This window comes from Panthera onca, chromosome C1 (genome assembly GCF_046562875.1).
Source record: "Panthera onca isolate mPanOnc1 chromosome C1, mPanOnc1 haplotype 2, whole genome shotgun sequence".
Classification (NCBI taxonomy): Eukaryota; Metazoa; Chordata; class Mammalia; order Carnivora; family Felidae; genus Panthera; species Panthera onca.
The window spans coordinates 191,924,963-191,942,066 of NC_138346.1; the positions used below are offsets into that span (position 1 = coordinate 191,924,963).

The following is a 17,104-nucleotide window of genomic DNA, read 5'->3' on the forward strand; positions in this document are numbered from 1 at the left end:
TTATATAATTAGCATAGTCACGGCAGCTGATTACTTCAGACTGCAAGGGCCTCTTATCCCTCCGTAGCTTCACATTCGGTCAGAATATTTACCACCAACATCATCCCCAAGGGCCTCAGCCTCTTGGGGGAAATTTCAGCACAGAGGGATGCGAGAGAGGTCTCTGCCTGCGAGGATGTCTAGGCGGGAGAGGCAAGGGAGAAAGAACAGAAGTGCCATTTCTGACCCCAGTCATCTCCTTGGGGGCTGTGTGTCTCGCATGAAGTGTGACTTTGCAGAGAAATTCAAACCCCAGCCGGTGGGACGCCTGGCTGGCCCTAGGCCTTCCCACGCAGTGATGACTCAGGCGGCTGGCCCCACTGGCGGCAGATTTTCATGGCTTGCTGAAAGAAAGCTGTGCTTCCTGGTCTGATTTCTTTTGGGTCTAAGCTAAGTCCCCTTAGGAATGCACCAGTGATTTTTTTTTTATTTATTTATATTGAGAGAGAGACAGAGAGCAAGCAGGGGAGGGGCAGAGAGAGAGAGAGAGACAGAGAATCCCAAGCAGATTCTGCACTGTCAGCATGGAGCCCAACGTGGGGCTCAAACCCACAAACCATGAGATTGTGACCTGGGCAGAAATCAAGAATCAGACAATTAACCGAATAGGCACCCAGGCACCAGTGATCGTAATTTAGGTCTCCTCGAGGTGTCTTGGGTATACTGGCTTATCCCATTAACAGAAGGTGACTGTTTCAGCAGGAGAAACAAAAAACAAAAAACAAACAAAAAAACTTACCACAGTGCCTAGCTTGGGCCAGCATGTTGGAGAAATGTTTTAGCTTCCAATGAAAGGAGCCTCTGAAGCATCTTACTTCTTTTGGAGTTTTAATGATAAAATCAAGCAAATTTATGGAGAAAAATAAACACGAAAGTTGGTTTTATTTATGGCTCATTTTGGTTGCAAGGAATAACCTTTGTCAAACCATCGCAAACACAGGGAGAAGTTTGGGAGAAAACTTACATTGGGATATTTGAATTCAAAAGTGGGGTTCTCACAGGGGCCCGTGTGCTGGTCGTCAGTCTCCCTGTGGTCGGAGCAGGAAGGAGTTGTGAGATGAAGGTGTCTCTGGGGGCCTTGGAGACAGCTGTCCCCAGGCCTTCCCCACCTTATTACTGTGGCCCAGTGTTGGGGGATGAATTGTGCCCCGCCCCCAAAGATATGTTGAAGTTCTAACCCCTGGTACCTGTGAAGGTTCCCCTACTTATAAGTAGTCTTTGCTGATGTAATCAAGGAACATGAGGTCACACTGGATTTGGGTGGGCCCTACATTCAATCACTGGTGTCCCCATAAAAAATGTCACAGAGATACACAGGACACTTGGAGGGAAGATGGCCATGTGAGGATAGAGGCAGAAACTGGAGTAATGCAGTCGGGGGCCAGAGAACGTTAAGGATCACCAGCCAGCACCAGCAGCTAGGAGGCTAGGCTGGATTCTTCTGTCCAGCCTTCTAAGGGAGCATGACTCTGCTGACATCTTCATTTCTGACTTCCAGCCTCTGCACCTGTGAGAGAATAAGTTTCCATTGTTTTAAGTACCAGTTTGTGGTACTTTGCTAGAGCTGTCCTAGGAAGTGGATACACCCAGCTACCCGCCACGACCCTGCTAGCAACTGGCTTCCTCCTTGTTTCCCCTTCAGGTTCCTGATACAAAAGGAATCTGGCCTCGGTCATCGTTTGTGGCTGTCCTGGGCCAGTCAGCTGTCCCTGGATGTGTTGGGGTCATGTGGAACAGGGCAGGACTCCTTCAGCTCAAAAGACCAGAGGTGCGCCTGGGTGGCTCAGTTGGTTAAGCGTCTGACTTTGGCTCAGCTCATGATCTCATGGTTCATGGGTTCTAGCCCTGCACTGGGCTCTGTGCTGACAGCTCAGAGCCTGGAGCCTGCTTCGCATTCTGTGCCTCCTTCTCTCTCTGCCCCTCCCCTGCTCGAGCTCTGTCTCTCTCTCTCTCTCTAAAAAAATTAAATGTAAAAAAAAAAAAAAAAAAAAAAAAAAAAAAAAAAGACCGAAGAGGTCAAACCTCCTAAGCATGTCCTGCGTCCCCAGGTATCTGGCTACGAAGCCCTTCTGACCTTGGGCAGGATCGAGAAGGGGGGGTTTCTATGGAGCTGTGATCAGCCCCCCGAGGTCTTTCACAGTCTCCCCCTTTGCCTTTCCACGTACCATCTACTTCCTACTTTTCATTGCTAATGGCTTGGGAGAAAATTAGCCTTTTTTAATGGCATTTCTGTGAAAAAATACAGAGACTTGTGTCCTAAATTCAGATTCCTGGGTCCTGAGTTTAAAGCTAGATTTTGGTACCTACCAGCTACATGACCATGGCACTGGACAGACCTTTCCACTTTGCCAAGCTTTGATATCCATCCTATGAAACGGAGTCGATGTCACTGTCCTGCTTAGAATTCGATCAAGTAAGAAAATAGACGCGAACATCCTTTGATTGTGTTGAAACCCCAGCCCCACAAGGAGTCCTGGAGGGGAGAAGCAGCCCCCAGTTTCAGGTGGGCCTCCGTGCAGTCGCTGGGATGTGCAGATGCAGGGACAGGCTCAGGGCTGGGGTGCCTGCTGGCCGCCCGCTTTTCCTTTGTCTTTTTCGATAATGCTAATTTGGTTACTCTTAGTAACAGCTATTCTCCATTACTATTACTCATTCCAGGCTCTGAATCATTCTGATGGATACAACTTGACATCAACCAATTTGCCTAATTCATCACCTTTGCATTTCTTTAACAGTAAAGACAAAGTAGGAAGGTTTTCCAAGTGGCTTTGCAATTCTTTTCTCCGAGGGGCTGCTGGGTGGAGAAGTCAGCTGGCCATTCACTGTGTGGGCTCGATTAAGCTCAGGGTGACCAGAGCTTTGCCTTATCCTTGACTCTGCGGCCTCCAGGGCTGGCTGCCCAGCGGCCATTCGGTTGCTGTCTGTGATTAAGCCCAGCACAGCTGGGGCTGACAGTGCAACCAGCTCGTGCACTGGCTTGAGCTTATCCGTGGCCTAAAGGTCAGAACAGTTCTCCTTCCTCAGCTGTCGTGATTCTTCCTTCCCCTGGATCTGGAAGGTCCGAGGTGGACTCACCCTTTCAAGTCCAGCCCTGCCACTGTCCCAGGGCGGAAGAAATCTCCCACCCGAGACTCCCTTACCCCTTGTCCTCTCCTTCCTTAGGACCCTCAATGCTTTCTTTCACGTTACAAAAGAGAAATGCTCACTCTCATAAGTCAAACAAGACAGAAACATGTAAAGGAAAAAGTTAATATTTTTTGCGTTCTCCTCTCCTGTTTTCCCCTCACCCTTGCATCCCCTTGGGTAATGCTTTGTTTTGTCTGCACCTTCCAGTGCCTTCCGGTATGTGCTCGCGCTAACATATTCATTCATATACTCACACACATAAAGGGTTTTTCTTCTCTTTTTTAAGTGGGATCATACTGGGGCGCCTGGGTGGCTCAGTCAGTTAAGCGTCGTACTTCGGCTCAGGTCATGATCTCACAGCTTGTGAGTTCGAGCCCCGCGTCGGGCTCTGTGCTGACAGCTCGGAGCCTGGAGCCTGCTTCTGATTCTGTGTCTCCTTCTCTCTCTGCCTCTCCCCCACTCATGCTCTATCTCTCTCTGTCTCAAGAATAAATAAACATTAAAAAAAAAACTTTAAAAAAATAAATGGGATCATACTATGTATATACACAATTACCTTTTTTAAAAACTTAATATATTATGAGCATTCCTTCATGTCAATTCACATCTATTTAGTTCATCCTATGGTTTCATAATGTTCGATATGTTTATTCAACCCTTGATGTTTTCTGGTCTTCAATCTTTATACATATACAATCTTTATACATACAAAAACTTAATATATTATAAGCATTCCTTCATGTCAATTCAAATCTATTTAGTTCATCCTATGGCTTCATAATGTTCGATATGTTTATTCAGCCCTTGATGTTTTCTGGTCTTCAATCTATATATACATATATGTATATATATGTATGTATATTTTACAATGGTGCTTATGTTTCTGTGGAAAGGGTCACAAACATGGTTTCTTGGTCAAAAGATATGACATGTTTAATTCCATTTTTTTTAAGTTTATTTCTTTATTTTGAGAGAGAGAGTGCTCATGCGCATGCACAGTGGGAGATGGGCAGAGAGAGAGAGAGAGAGAGAGAGAGAGGGAGAGAGAGAATTCCAAGCAGGCTCCCTGCTGTCAGTGCAGAGCCCAATGTGGGATTCAAACTCACAAACTGCAAGATCATGACCTGAGCCAAAATCAAGAGTTGGACACTTAACCAGCTGAGCCATCCAGGTGCCCCAACGTGTTTAATTCTTATAGTTTCTACCAGATAGGAGGTGGTGATTGGCTCATCTGTGAAGTAAGGGCATGCCTGTGTCCTCATACACCAACCAGGCTTTAGATGTTACATGCAAAGATTTTACGTTTGCCTATCTTCTGGGTGACAAATGGCATGTTATCATTTTCACTTGCATTTTCTTAAATACCTAGTGAGTTTGGACATCTTTTTATATTTATTGGCCATTTGCATTTCTTTTTCTGTGAACTCCTTGTTCAAATCTTTTGCTCATTTTTTATTGTATCTTTTAACACTTAATGCCTGATAGTATAGTTATTTTTGTACTTGTCCGACATTCCCCCATTCTAATAGCTAACATTTGTATAGCACCTAAAGTACTTTCCACATACATTAGCTCATTATGTCCTCACTGTGATTTTGCGAGGAATGTATTATTATCCTTAGTTTCAGGACACTAAAGCTTGGAGATCCGTTCAAGAGTTGTGCTATGGATAGCAGAGCTAAGACTCCAACAACCCCCTCCCCCCCCCTCCGACAGCACTGTGCAAAGAATCACGGTGACTTTTTGTCCCATATAATGCCTCCACAGACCTTATACCAGAGGATACTTGCAGAATGGGTAAAGAGACATATAGTGGATGGAAGAGGGAGGGACTGATGGATAGACGGACAGACAGAAGCTTGGCTCTGCTGCCTGATTGAATGCTTCCTCCCAGTATCTGCCTTCCAGATTTCTGCTAAAAAATGTCCTTTTTTGTAAAAAAAAGTATTTATTTATTTATTTAGAGAAAGAGAATGGTAGAGGGAGAGAGAAAGAATCTTAAGGAGGCCCTACACCCAGCGTGGAGCCAACATGGCACTCTACTTGAGGATGATCACACAACCCTGAGATCATGACCTGAGCCAAAATCAAGAGTCAGGTGCTTAACTGACTGAGCCACCCAGGCACCCCTAAAGATCGCCCCTCTTGGGGTGTCAGGGTGGCTCAGTGGGTTAAGCTTCTGACTCTTGATTTTGGCTCAGGCTATGATCTCACAGTCATGGGATTGAACCCTGTGTTGGGCTCTCCACTGAGCGTGGAGCTTGCTTGGGATTCTCTCTGTCCGTCTCTGCCCCTCCCCCCTCAAAATAAATAATAAACATTAAAAATCATAACAACAAAAAATAAAACAACAAATGTCCTTCCTGTTCTTCATTACCATGGCCAGTGGTCTTCCACGGGTGTCCGACCTCGCTATGTTTCTTGACTTCTCTGCATGTAGTGAGGAATTCCTGGCCCACACGTGCAAAACAACCCCTGGCCTCAGGTAGACAACATTTAAAGAGTGCCAAACAATGGGAAGATATAAAATAGCAGTTCTCCGCTGGAGGTGACAGGGCCACCCTCCGGACATTTGGCAACGTCTGGAGACAGTTTTGGTATCACAGCTGGGGCAGGAGATGCTACTGGCATCCGGTGGCTTGAAACCAGGGATGCTGCTAAACATCTTACAATGCACAGGATGGTGCCCACAACAAAGAATTATGAGGCCCAAAAAGGTCAAGGGTGCCACTCTAGAAGAGCGCTGGCTTAAAGTCACAGCAAGCCCGTGAGTAGCAGAGTGATGAAACAGGAGACAAAACAAGTCAGGGGGTTGGTTTTGAGTGTAAGGGTGACTATATATGAGCTGTGTGCTCTTGGGCAGGTCACTTAGCCTCTCCAAACCTCAGCTTTCTCCAGTGTCAAATGGGGATGGTCTTACCTCCCTTGAGAAGCTTCTGGGAAGATGTAGCAGAATGGTGTGTGTGAAAAGGTGGTGGGTAACATGGGAAATGGCCATTGTCATAGGAAGCTTTGGGGAAAGTCTCTTATGTATCCAGGTGTGAGTTTTTTGAGGGAGCTTGGCTTGGACTCTTTTGGTTTCTGGGCAGACTGTACATAGGGTCTTTGGATGAGAAAGTGCAGGTGTTTGTGGTTTGGAGTCCAAAAGACTAGCTGAATGCTAATATCCCAGTGTCCTTGTTTGCTCCTCTGGAAACTTTGCAGGTGGACAGCTAATCAATGGGGGGAAATGATGACTCCTGCATTGTGCACAGGCCGACTGGCAGCCTGTAGCTGAGACCCAGGCCTTGGGAACATGATTTTACTCTTGAAGGAAGGCTGTGCAGGGAACCACGGTGGAATTCCTAATACTGGATCTGGTTGGCTGGGGATCAAGGTCTGATCCGTTCAGGACATCAAACAAAGCAGCAAAGGGAGAAAGGAGAAATGAGTCACAGCGTCAAAATCAGGGCCTGGAAAAATCAGGAAAAACTAAAAGGGAGAAAGAAGGGAAAGTGGGAGGAGGTCTTGAGGAATTTTGGAACCTGGGAGGGGATGCTTCGAAAGTCATTCTATATTCTCAGGCTTGGGCTAGGCAAATGATTTTTCTAATCAGACCCACAGGGTTCCAGCTAAGACCTCACCTTCCACTCTCTGACCACATTTGCTGACTGAGGCTTTAGTTTCTGCTCTGTCCCGAGCCAGTCCCTCTCCTCCCTGTTCTCGTTTCCCCATACCTGGACTTCCAACCTTTCCTTTAATCTCTTTGCTCAGACTAGAATCCCATCCACCATCTTGACACCATCCAACATCTACCATGTTGACTTTGGTAGGGAAAGAGGAAGCGAGAGAGCCTCGGGGAGGGGCTGGACTCTTTTGGCCCCAGGAAATCAGATTCCTCAGCGTGCCGCCCATTTATTCTGCCCCAAGGAGCGGAAGGGTAGTCCTTTCCTTAATATTCCTGGGCTAGAACGAGTCTGCCTATGCACGAATACACATGTTCTGTGTTGAGTCATAAATAGTGGTTCATAAGCATCTTTTACAGTTTATGGAATTCACAGCATGGATACGATGCACATTCTGCCCAGGGTTCGGGCCCCAAGCCAGGCTCTGTATCTTCCCAGCATGAGTGGCCCGAATCCATTGGCCTTCTTGTCTTTCTGGAACTCTTGGGCTGGGGTTGCCCTCCTCTCAGTAAGAAGCCTCTGTGAGGGTGGAGGAGAGGAGCGATAAAGTCACGGATGTCAGGATAGCTTGTAAGGTGATTCAGACCCTAGTTCTGGGAAGGAGGAACCCGGGGAAATTTCGTTATCAGTGTTTCTCGCTCGACATAGTAGCAGGCGGGGTGGAGAGGACACAGACCGCCTGTCTCCCCATGTGGGGACCAGCCCCTCGGGGGAGCGGACTGCAGGCTGCCTCCAGCCAGGCCGGGTGGGGCGGGGACTGCGGGGGCTGGTGTGGCAGCTGTGGGCTGCACCGAGGCCTGTCAGGGAGGAATGATTAATGAACAGCCGCACCAGCTGAGGCTAACCTTTGGAGAGCCGAGCAGGACATCTGCAGAACTGTCAGCGCTCTGACAAGGACAGAGCTGAACAACCAATTATGCCGCCATCACTAAGGTGGGCTGTCACTTTAATCCCAGCCATTCACTTAGGCAAGGACAGGGAAATTTCTCCTCTGCAGAGGCGTGTGCCTTGACCACCTTAACCATTTCAGGACAGGGCAGGGACCCTCACTGGGCGCTGCTGGCTCGAAGCCTCCTGACAAGGCTTTCCACTTCTGGGCTTTCCCGGTTTCCAGGGTCTCTCTCTCGTACCGGCCATTGGAGCAGAGTTCCAAAACCACACACATGCCTCTCATTTCATTCCGCTGCCCCTATGGCCTGAAGGATAAAGTCTGAATTCCTTAAGTTGCCATCAAAGCTTTCCTTCCCATGGGTTTACTCAATCATTTATCCGGTGAACAGCTACCTATTGAGGATTTGCTACATAGTAGGCTGTCTGCTATCTGGTGAGCACAGTAATTAAATATGAGAGAATTCGTACCTTTAGAAGCTGGTGATCACAGAGTAGAGGCAGATAAGTTAGTCCCTGAGTGGAGAGGATCTCTCGGAGAGGTAGTAATGGAAAGCTGTGGGAAGGCAGAGGAGGAGCCCTATAGCCAGATCCGTGGCGCAGGGGCAGGGATAATCCCGGGCTTCGTCTAAAGCACTGAGCACACATTAAGTGGGGAAAGGGAAAAGCAGGTGCAAAGACATGAAGGTGAAAAATTCATGAATTCCAGCATCCCGTGTGTCTAGAATGCCAAGTACGGGAGAAGTGGCCAAGAAGTCCGGAAAAGTGGGGACCAAGTGGTGAAGGGCTTTGAATGCCAAGATAACATGCTTTGGGTTTTACCCGGCTCCTTAGAGGGGAGTAGGTTTGGGCACCACCCTCCTACTTACATATTTGATGTTCTCTGTCACTCTGTCTTGCCACACATATCCTGGATTCCAGCTGCACTGGACTTTCTGTTGTTCTCTGACCTTGCCATATTTTCACACCTCCGTGGTTTTGCTCTTGCTTTTTCACTCTGAAATGTCCTTCTCCCGTTCCTTTTTTTTTTTTAACTTTTTTTTTTTTTTACATCTTATTTATTTTTGATAGAGAGACAGAGCACAAGCAGGGGAGGGGCAGAGAGAGACGGAGACCCAGAATCCAAAGCAGGCTCCAGGCTCCGAGCTGTCAGCACAGAGCTTGACATGGGGCTCGAACCCACAAACCATGAGATCATGACCCCAGCCGAAGTTGGACGCTCAACCGACTGAGCCACCCAGGCACCCCTGTCCTTCTCCCATTCTTTGCTATAAAGCTAGGAATCATGGGTTAGCTGCTAAAAAGAGAGGCACCAAGTAAAAGAGGCTTAAGCAAGATGGGGGATGCTATTTATTTTTTTCCTGTAACACAAAGTCTCATGATAAGTAATTCAGGGCCAGTGGTAGCACACCAGCATCATCAAGGACCCAGTCTCCCTCTATTCTTCTGTTCCATCATCCTTAGTGTGGTTTCCATCTTCAGGAAACAAGAAGGAGAAGGGGAGGCAAAGGCAAAAAGAATGTAGTTTTCAACTAAGCCAACCACTTTGAGTTTTTCTAGAAGCTTCGCCTGAAACTTGTGATTTTATTTCGTTGGTCACTCCATCTGCAAACGGAAGTGGGAAATGTGGCAGGTTTTTTTTTATGGAGTTCATTCTGTCCCCCAACAAAATCAGGGTTCTGTTAAGAAGGAAGAGACAGAGAATGAGTCATAGGAGACTAATCTCTGCCACAAGGGCTGAGCAAAAAGCACTGTACGTGTGCCACAAAAGAGTCAGATATGAAAGAAATTAAGGGTTCAAAGATGGAGAAGTCATGGCACGAAAAGTAAAAGGCCTAGGAGAGAACAATGAAATGAGAATAATACGGGTAAATCAAAACAATTGTTAAAGCCTAGGTATCCTCCAGATTTCTAACATTTGTCTTGGAAAAAAAAAAAGTTTTGTGTGATATAAAAGGAGAATAATATGATACAGTAATCTACCACTAAAGCTCAAGTTTGAAAAAAAAAAAAGATGCAGTATGAAGTTGAAAGAAGAGAGCAAAAGTATGCTTAACTATCCATCTTAAATAAAAAGATCTCAAAGGATTCCAATCCACACTTGATTCTGATAATTAAAAGAATGTAAATTAGGAATTATTTTTGAGAAATGTCAAGGTTATAAATAGTGGGATTGGCACCAACATTTATCCTCTAATACATTAGAGAAATAAATGCAAAGAAAATAGAATTCATCTACCAATAGACAGGTAAAAAAGTAAACAAGAGAGTTACTATAAGAAATGACAAGAAAAAACAAAACAGCTGGTTATAACAATGTGTAGAAATGCATCAAACTCCCCTATTAAATACAAAGACTTTCAGATTTTACAAAAATAAAATTCAACTATATTCTACTTATAATCAACTGAAACAAAGTTGGGAAAAATAGATTTTTTAAAAAGGGATGGGCAAATGCTTCAGGCAAACAGAAAAGAAATCAAGGACCACAGCATTAGCTGGGCAAAGTTTCATCCAAAGCAATAAAGACACACACAAAAAAAGAGTCTTGTTTCCTGTAGAGGGAATCCCAGCCTTAGCCTGAGTAGGGCTCAGAAATGTCTGAGCATTTCTTTTGAGATGTGAACTGAGGCTGAGGGTCTCCCAGGAAAGAATTCAAGCTATGTCCACTGCAGTGGTTGAGATATGGCTAGGCGTGTCTTAGGAGATGACAGGCCTTACTGTGCCAAAAGTCTTTTTGCCTGAGATTCTAGGTGGCTCATCATTTGGGATAAAGAAGCCAAGTACAAAGAGTGTGACGTGGGAAGGAAATCATAGTCACCAGAAAGTTGAAGCACTTCTTAGGACAGTGTGGTATCTATTATCAGGATTCGCCTTTTGGTCCATTCTCTGTTATTTTTCTAACCTAAGTCTTGTGGAAAGCATGGAAACTACAATTAAAGACTTAAATGAATTCTTTCCTCAAACCATAGTCAAAGGGGAAAAAAGTCAACAGGGTGACCTTGAGATCTTATAACAGAGTATAATGTAAAATGTGGAAAGGGCTATTCATTCACATCAACTTTGCATTTAATACCATACAATTTGGTGTTTTGGAAGTATTACTTTGGGAGCAGTATGGAGTAAGTCTGGAGAGAGACCAGGCACTAAGAAGATGTTACAGTAATCTAAGAGAGAAATGCGATTTGGCATCTAAAGGGCCTTAGCATATTGTCACTGGTGCACAAGGTAAAATAGGGGTGCGTGACAAATAATGCATGATTGTATCCCATACATGCCCAGAAGAGGGGCAGTGGAACTTCCACTTACAGTCATAATGGAGCAACCAGGATCAGACTTCCCTCCCACTGTAAAGGGATCTAGATGAAGGATATGAAATAGTTCTTTCGAAGCATTGGATAATGCTAGTGTGGTGCTGTGATGCTTTAGAGAAGGGGAACAAACAAGATAAGCTCTACAGTTATTCCAGATTTCTGTCTGGATGTGTCTTAGAGATCATGGTCCCAAGAGAAGCTAGAAGCTTTCTAGAAAAAGAAAAACAAATTAAACCTAAGATAAGCAGAAGTAGGGAAACTAAAGAGTGGAGCTCAATAAAATGGAAAATAAGCAATAGAGAAAATCACTGACACCAAGAGATGGTTATTTCAAAAGTTCAGCAAAATTGACAAATCATTATCTGGCCTAAATCAAGAATAAAAGAGGAAGGACACAAATGATCAATATCATGAAAGAAAGAAGACATCCCTACAGATCCTACAGACATTAAGGGAGGAGAAGATATGGCAACAATGTTACACCAATACATTCAACAGCTTAGATGAAATGGACACAAATTAAAACTGACTGAATTAAAAATAGAAAATCTGCTTTGTCCCATATATTTATACAAGATATAGAACTCATAATTTCAAAATCTTCCCACAAAGAAAACTCCAGGCCTGGATGGCTTCAATGATGGATTTTACCAAATGCAATCCTCCACAAACTCAAAAAAAAAAAAAAAAAAATAGAGGCAGGGGGAGCATCTCCCAACTCATTTTATAAGATGAGCAATCTCCTGATACCAAAAACAGACAAAGGCATTATAAGAAAAGTCTTTATAGACATTTATAGACAAGAAAAGGCATTATAGATCCTAGACTAATATCATTCATGAACCTAAAAGAAGGGCAGAGGTACCACGTAGCCATCGCAGTCCTCAATAGAATTCTGATAGGAGATTATGGCCCGAGAAGATACGGAGCTTGTAAGTGGCTGCCTCGTGGTGCAGAGGCAACATTCTGTGAGAGACAACTTGTTAATGAGCAAATGTGAACCCTTGTCACCCAAGGACTCCTAAATATAACAGAAAGAGATTAAGAAAGTCTGTAGATCCTACATGTGGGTGGGAGCAAGAGCTGGTGAAATTATGGTGTCATTTTTTTTCCCACGTGGTAGTAAGAGCTGGAAAACTTGCATTTTACTGACAGAATGTACACTTTACCATGAAAGTATAATTTCAAGAACTCTTAGGCACAAGATAACTTTGCATCCAAAAATATAGAGCAAAAAGCTTTTAGAAATATAAGAATAAATAACCATAAATGCAACCATACTGAGAGGTTTTACTATTCCTCCTTGTATTTATTTTTATTCATAACTTGGTGAATCTTTTTGATCTATATATTCAGCTTTGATTTTGGCTCAGAAAGCTTTGCCTTTTATTCTTCTTTTCATTTTTAAAAAATTACGTCTTTGATTATTGCTTCTGTTTTAGATATTCTATATACATCTTTGGAAATATCTTTGATTTTTCAATTTAGTTTTCTTTTTCCTTTTTGTCCTCCATGTGACTTTTTCACCCATTGCTTTATCCTTGCCTTTTTATTTAGGAGTTTTATAGCTCTACTCCCAAGTCTCTCACATTAGCAATTCTTTTAAAATACTATTTTATTATTGTTACTGTTACCCTTGTTATATTATCAGTTCTATTCTATAAACCTTTGTAATCTGCCTTTCCCTTGAGCCAGAGACATAGGCGCAATCTCTAATTCTATCCTCTCTCTTCCCCTCCTATTTTCAATGCCTCATCAAGCCCTATAGCTTCAACCTTCAAAAGGTGTCTTGGAACCACCTTACCTCTATTCTCCCAGCTACTCCCTTTGTTTGGTTCCTCATCATTTCTTTTCAGGGTTATAACAAAAGCCTTCGAGCTGATCTCCTGGATGCCAGCATTTTAGGACAATAGCCTGATTCCTTAGCTAAGCTAAGAAACTCCTTATAATTTCACCCTTGTCTCCCTCACAAGATGCATCTCTCCTATTCCTCTTCTTGGATGCTCCAGTAATTAGCATTCCTGACCAGCCAGGCTTCCTCTCCTTGTGATTTTGCATGTGCTGCCTGGACATTACTGCCTATACCCCTTGGCAAGCTCTAATTCATTCCTCAAGATTCAGCTCAAACATCGCATACTCTGGGGAGGCTTCTCTCACACCTGCTACCTCTCCCTAGTGTGTGTTAGGTGGGGCCCTCCAGACCCCACATTCTCCTTCAACACAGCACATACCACATGATACTGCAGTCCACTCTTTATTTGTCCATCTCTTCTACCCCCAAATAGTGAGCTCCTTTGGAATAGGAATTATCTTATTCATCTTTATTTCCCTAGCACCTCACGCAAGGCTAGTATGAAGAGTTTTTACTTAATGAAAAACTTAGAGTGATGACCCTAACACCAAGTCCTGGACGAACAGCTCTCATGTTCACCCTTTGCTTAATGCTGCTTTAACCCAGCACCTAGACTCTGTGATACACACAACAGAGAGTCAGCCCCTAAACCAGCTGTGTCTCCAGATCCTGGCACAGGGTTTGGCACACAGTAGGCATTCAACAAACATTTTTCGAGCTGCAGTTGGCTGCAATATATTATTCTGTCCTAAGTCAGATCTGTGCATTGGAAAGGGGGCTGGAAGTCAGTGATGAAAGGCTATTTAACTGCATCCACACCAGTCTCCACAGGGATTGTATGGATTTTGTTTTATGTGGGGAAGGGATAGGACTACTGAATAGAAGAAACCCAGGGTTGCTCACTGGAAGGGTTGTAATGACAAAAGACCTGGTGGCTCACAAGAAAAGGCATCTACTGGACAGTATTTCTGAAGTTGGCCAAATTCAGTGTGATTTGCAGCAACATAGCAATCTCCTGCTCATTTGTGGGGGTCATTCAGCGGGTGGAAATCAGAATTAGAATGAAATCATGTTTACGAGACAAATAAATAACAGGGCATCAGGCTCCCTTCACCCTGCTCCTCTAACAGCTGGATGCAGTGAAGGGTCTGAAAGGCAGGATGGTGGCTGGATATTGCCAGCCAGTGGTGCCCACAACCAGGAGGGTAATTGTGGGCAATCCCAGAGGAGACTCAGAAGTACACGCCGTAGGATGGTAGTGCTGCCTTATGCAGCAGTGGCTGCGTCCAGCTGGATGGACCTGCGCCCCCCACCCCCCATGGCCATTTGAAGAAGTAATGATACGATCTCATCAATTATTGTGCGGGAGAGGGAGAGAGAAACGGTAGCCAGTAAATCTCTCAGTTAGCTCCCCCAACTTTCCTAAGCCCTCCCTGCTGAAATCTCACATTGTGGAAGAAAGCGTTCACTTTCCCTTGCCTTTCGGTTCAATTTTAATTGGATGATTTTTTTTTATTGAGCACTTCCTCACTCCTGGTGACTGCTTAGAGGCCAAGGATCCAGAGAGGGGTGAAACACAGTGTCTGAGGTCATGGGGCTCTCAGCGTGCCGTGATGGTTGGGGGACAGAGACAGAGGGGCTGGGCTGGCGCAGGGTCTGGTATGGGAAGAGGATTGTGCCAAAGGCAGAGCCCAGAGCTGGGATGGCCAGAGAGCTCTCCTTTTGGCAGAGCAGGGCCTGGTGAGTCCCAAGGAGGTTGAAATCCCAGGGGAAGGTTATCTAAGCCAGTGAATGGCAGTAGGACATAGGGCAGCACCGAGGACAAGAACAAGGCAACCAGCAATGGGGTTAGTAGGGCTGTTTATGGGGGTGGTGAGGACAAAGCAAAGACCTAAAAATAACCCCAAATTGACCAGGTCAGAGAGTACCCAGAGCATCCAAGGAACCAGAAGAAAAGAGTCACTCCTGCTGACTCTGGTCCCCTGGAACCTCACGAAGTGTTTCCATCTCAGGTATTAAATGCCCATCACATGGCTTCTGTACCCAGCAGAGTAGGGAGACAGACATGCACCACTCAGGGTCGGAGCATGGTGTGAGCCACGAGCCCAGGGTGTTGCCAGGGGCAGAGGGTGAGAAGTCAGCTTCATGGAAGCAGGAGAGGCTTCATGCAAGCCATGACTTTGACTGAAAGCTCCCAGAAGGGTCAGGACAACCCTGACCTTGACACTTGCCCCAGAGAAATCGCCCCCACTAGTACCGGATGTCTGGGTGACTGACAGTTCTGTTTTATCCCTTTCCTGAAATTCCGTCTGCTCCAACTGTTCGGGGCTGGAACATTGAGATTCTGCGCAGCCGCCGGCCTATTGGAATGCACAGGAGGCAGCTAGCTGCCTGCCATCTCCCCGTCTTTCCCTGGGCTGTGTTCCCACAGAAGGCGCGAACCTTCTTTTCCGTGTCTCCTGGGTGGAACATTTGAATTCCCCTGGGAAACCCCACTAATTCAAAACCCAGTGACTCAGAATTTGTGATCATGTGACTAGGATTCAGATTAACTTATTCCCTGAACTTGATGTGAAGGGAAGACTCTTTTAATCACATAAATAGGGCAAGGTTTCATGGGTAATGATGGATTTAAAAGCTATTTTTCAAGGGTTTTAGGAGAAATCAGAGTCACAGAAGAGATCTTGGATCATTCAGCTCAATCACAGGTAGATTTGGTATCCCAGCTTCAGTAGGTATGCTTACATACATCCTGTGACGGGGAACTCACCTCTTTATGAGACACCAGATTCCATCTTAAGGCAGATTGATTCCAAAGGTCTTTCTTATACTCAAATCTGTAGGGCCCCTAATCATTGGTCATATTTCTGGCCTCTGGAGCTGCACAGAAAGGGTTTGTGCCACAAGGTTGCCCATTGGAGACTAAAGACAAGCACTCCAGGTTTTCTCTTTATTGGTCTTATGCACAGGAATTGGCCTTGAGGACTCAAGCCTCAGGGAGAGACTGGGGGCTTTCTGGGTGAGATGGTTTAGGAACAGCCCTCGCCGGGATGGGAGTGAACAGCAGCTGTAAAGCCCTGGCCAGGAAAGGACTGGAAGGCAGGAGGGGTTCTAGGTCCTGAATCCTGATAGGGCCAGCTGTGCCCTGAGACCAGGCTCCTGGGGGAGGGGGAACGGCTAGACTGGGGAGCAAGGGGCTCTGGACTGAGTGCTCTGGCAGGGCGCTGAGCACAGGCAGCACAGCAGGCAGATGCACCAAGAGGCTCTCTCTCTCTCTCTCTCTCTCTCTCTCTCTCTCTCTCTCTCTCCCACCCTCTTCTTCCCCATTCCTGCCCTCTCCTTCCGCCCTGCTCTTTGCTGCCTCCTCCTCTCTGCAATCGCAAGCTTTGGCTGGTGTTCCCTCTCTGAATCTCTCACCTCGTTTGGCCTGGCTCATTCTCCTCCCTTCCCATTCCTTCCATCTCATTCCCTTTTTTTCTGTTTTTGTGGTTCTCTCCCCTCTCCTGACCTCTCTGCCTCCATTACTTTCTGGGAGGCTCACCCTCTATATTCAAAGAGAATATATCATATACACAAGACCATGCTCAACTGAAGCTACTTCTGAGCTGGGCTTCCTTTGTCTGTTATCTTGAGTGCTTTCTGTGGGGCAGTGACCCTCCCTTGAAACACAATTCTATTCCCTTCTTCTGAATGATGGTCTCTGCATCCATTTCGGGATAGCTGAGAACAGGTAATTTCTGCAGGCAAACAGGATACACAGATGAAAATCCAGATTCACAAATACAAAATGATTTGCTTCAGGAATTATTTAAATAGCCAGTGCATTTACAATATGATTCAATTTACAAAGATTAGCTTCACATGCAACCTCTCTGTAACATCCCTCTTATGTATGGTGAGTTCATATCTGAATCTTCACTTAAAAAAAAATCAGCAAAATGTTTGAAAGCCTGATTCCTCATTTCTTTGGCAACTGGAGGAAGTAAATCTTTCTCGAAGGCAGTATACAAAGGGGGCAAAGCACAGATTTTAAATCCTGGGTCCTCCTCTATCCTCTAGGTTTAGAAAGGCTTAATCTTTCTGAGTCTCTGTCTTCTCATCTGTAAAGTGGGGACAATATATTGACCTGTCAGGTCTGCTTTGACTTAAAAATGAGTTGACATTTCAGACTCGTGACCTTTGAAGCTGGTAGGATTACTTGAGATTTGAGAAGCAAGTGT

At 45.3% G+C, this 17,104-nt stretch overlaps 1 long non-coding RNA gene across 1 annotated transcript; it reads right to left on the bottom strand.

Moving 5' to 3' along the window:
- Positions 1-508: 508 nt before the first annotated feature.
- On the bottom strand, positions 509-8,646 carry LOC132672985 (uncharacterized). Its single transcript, XR_009607815.3, has 3 exons — positions 8,190-8,646; positions 779-1,546; positions 509-610 (listed from the first exon to the last, which is right to left on the bottom strand). It is a non-coding gene; the product is annotated as an uncharacterized LOC132672985 (long non-coding RNA).
- Between the last annotated feature and the right edge of the window lie 8,458 nt (positions 8,647-17,104).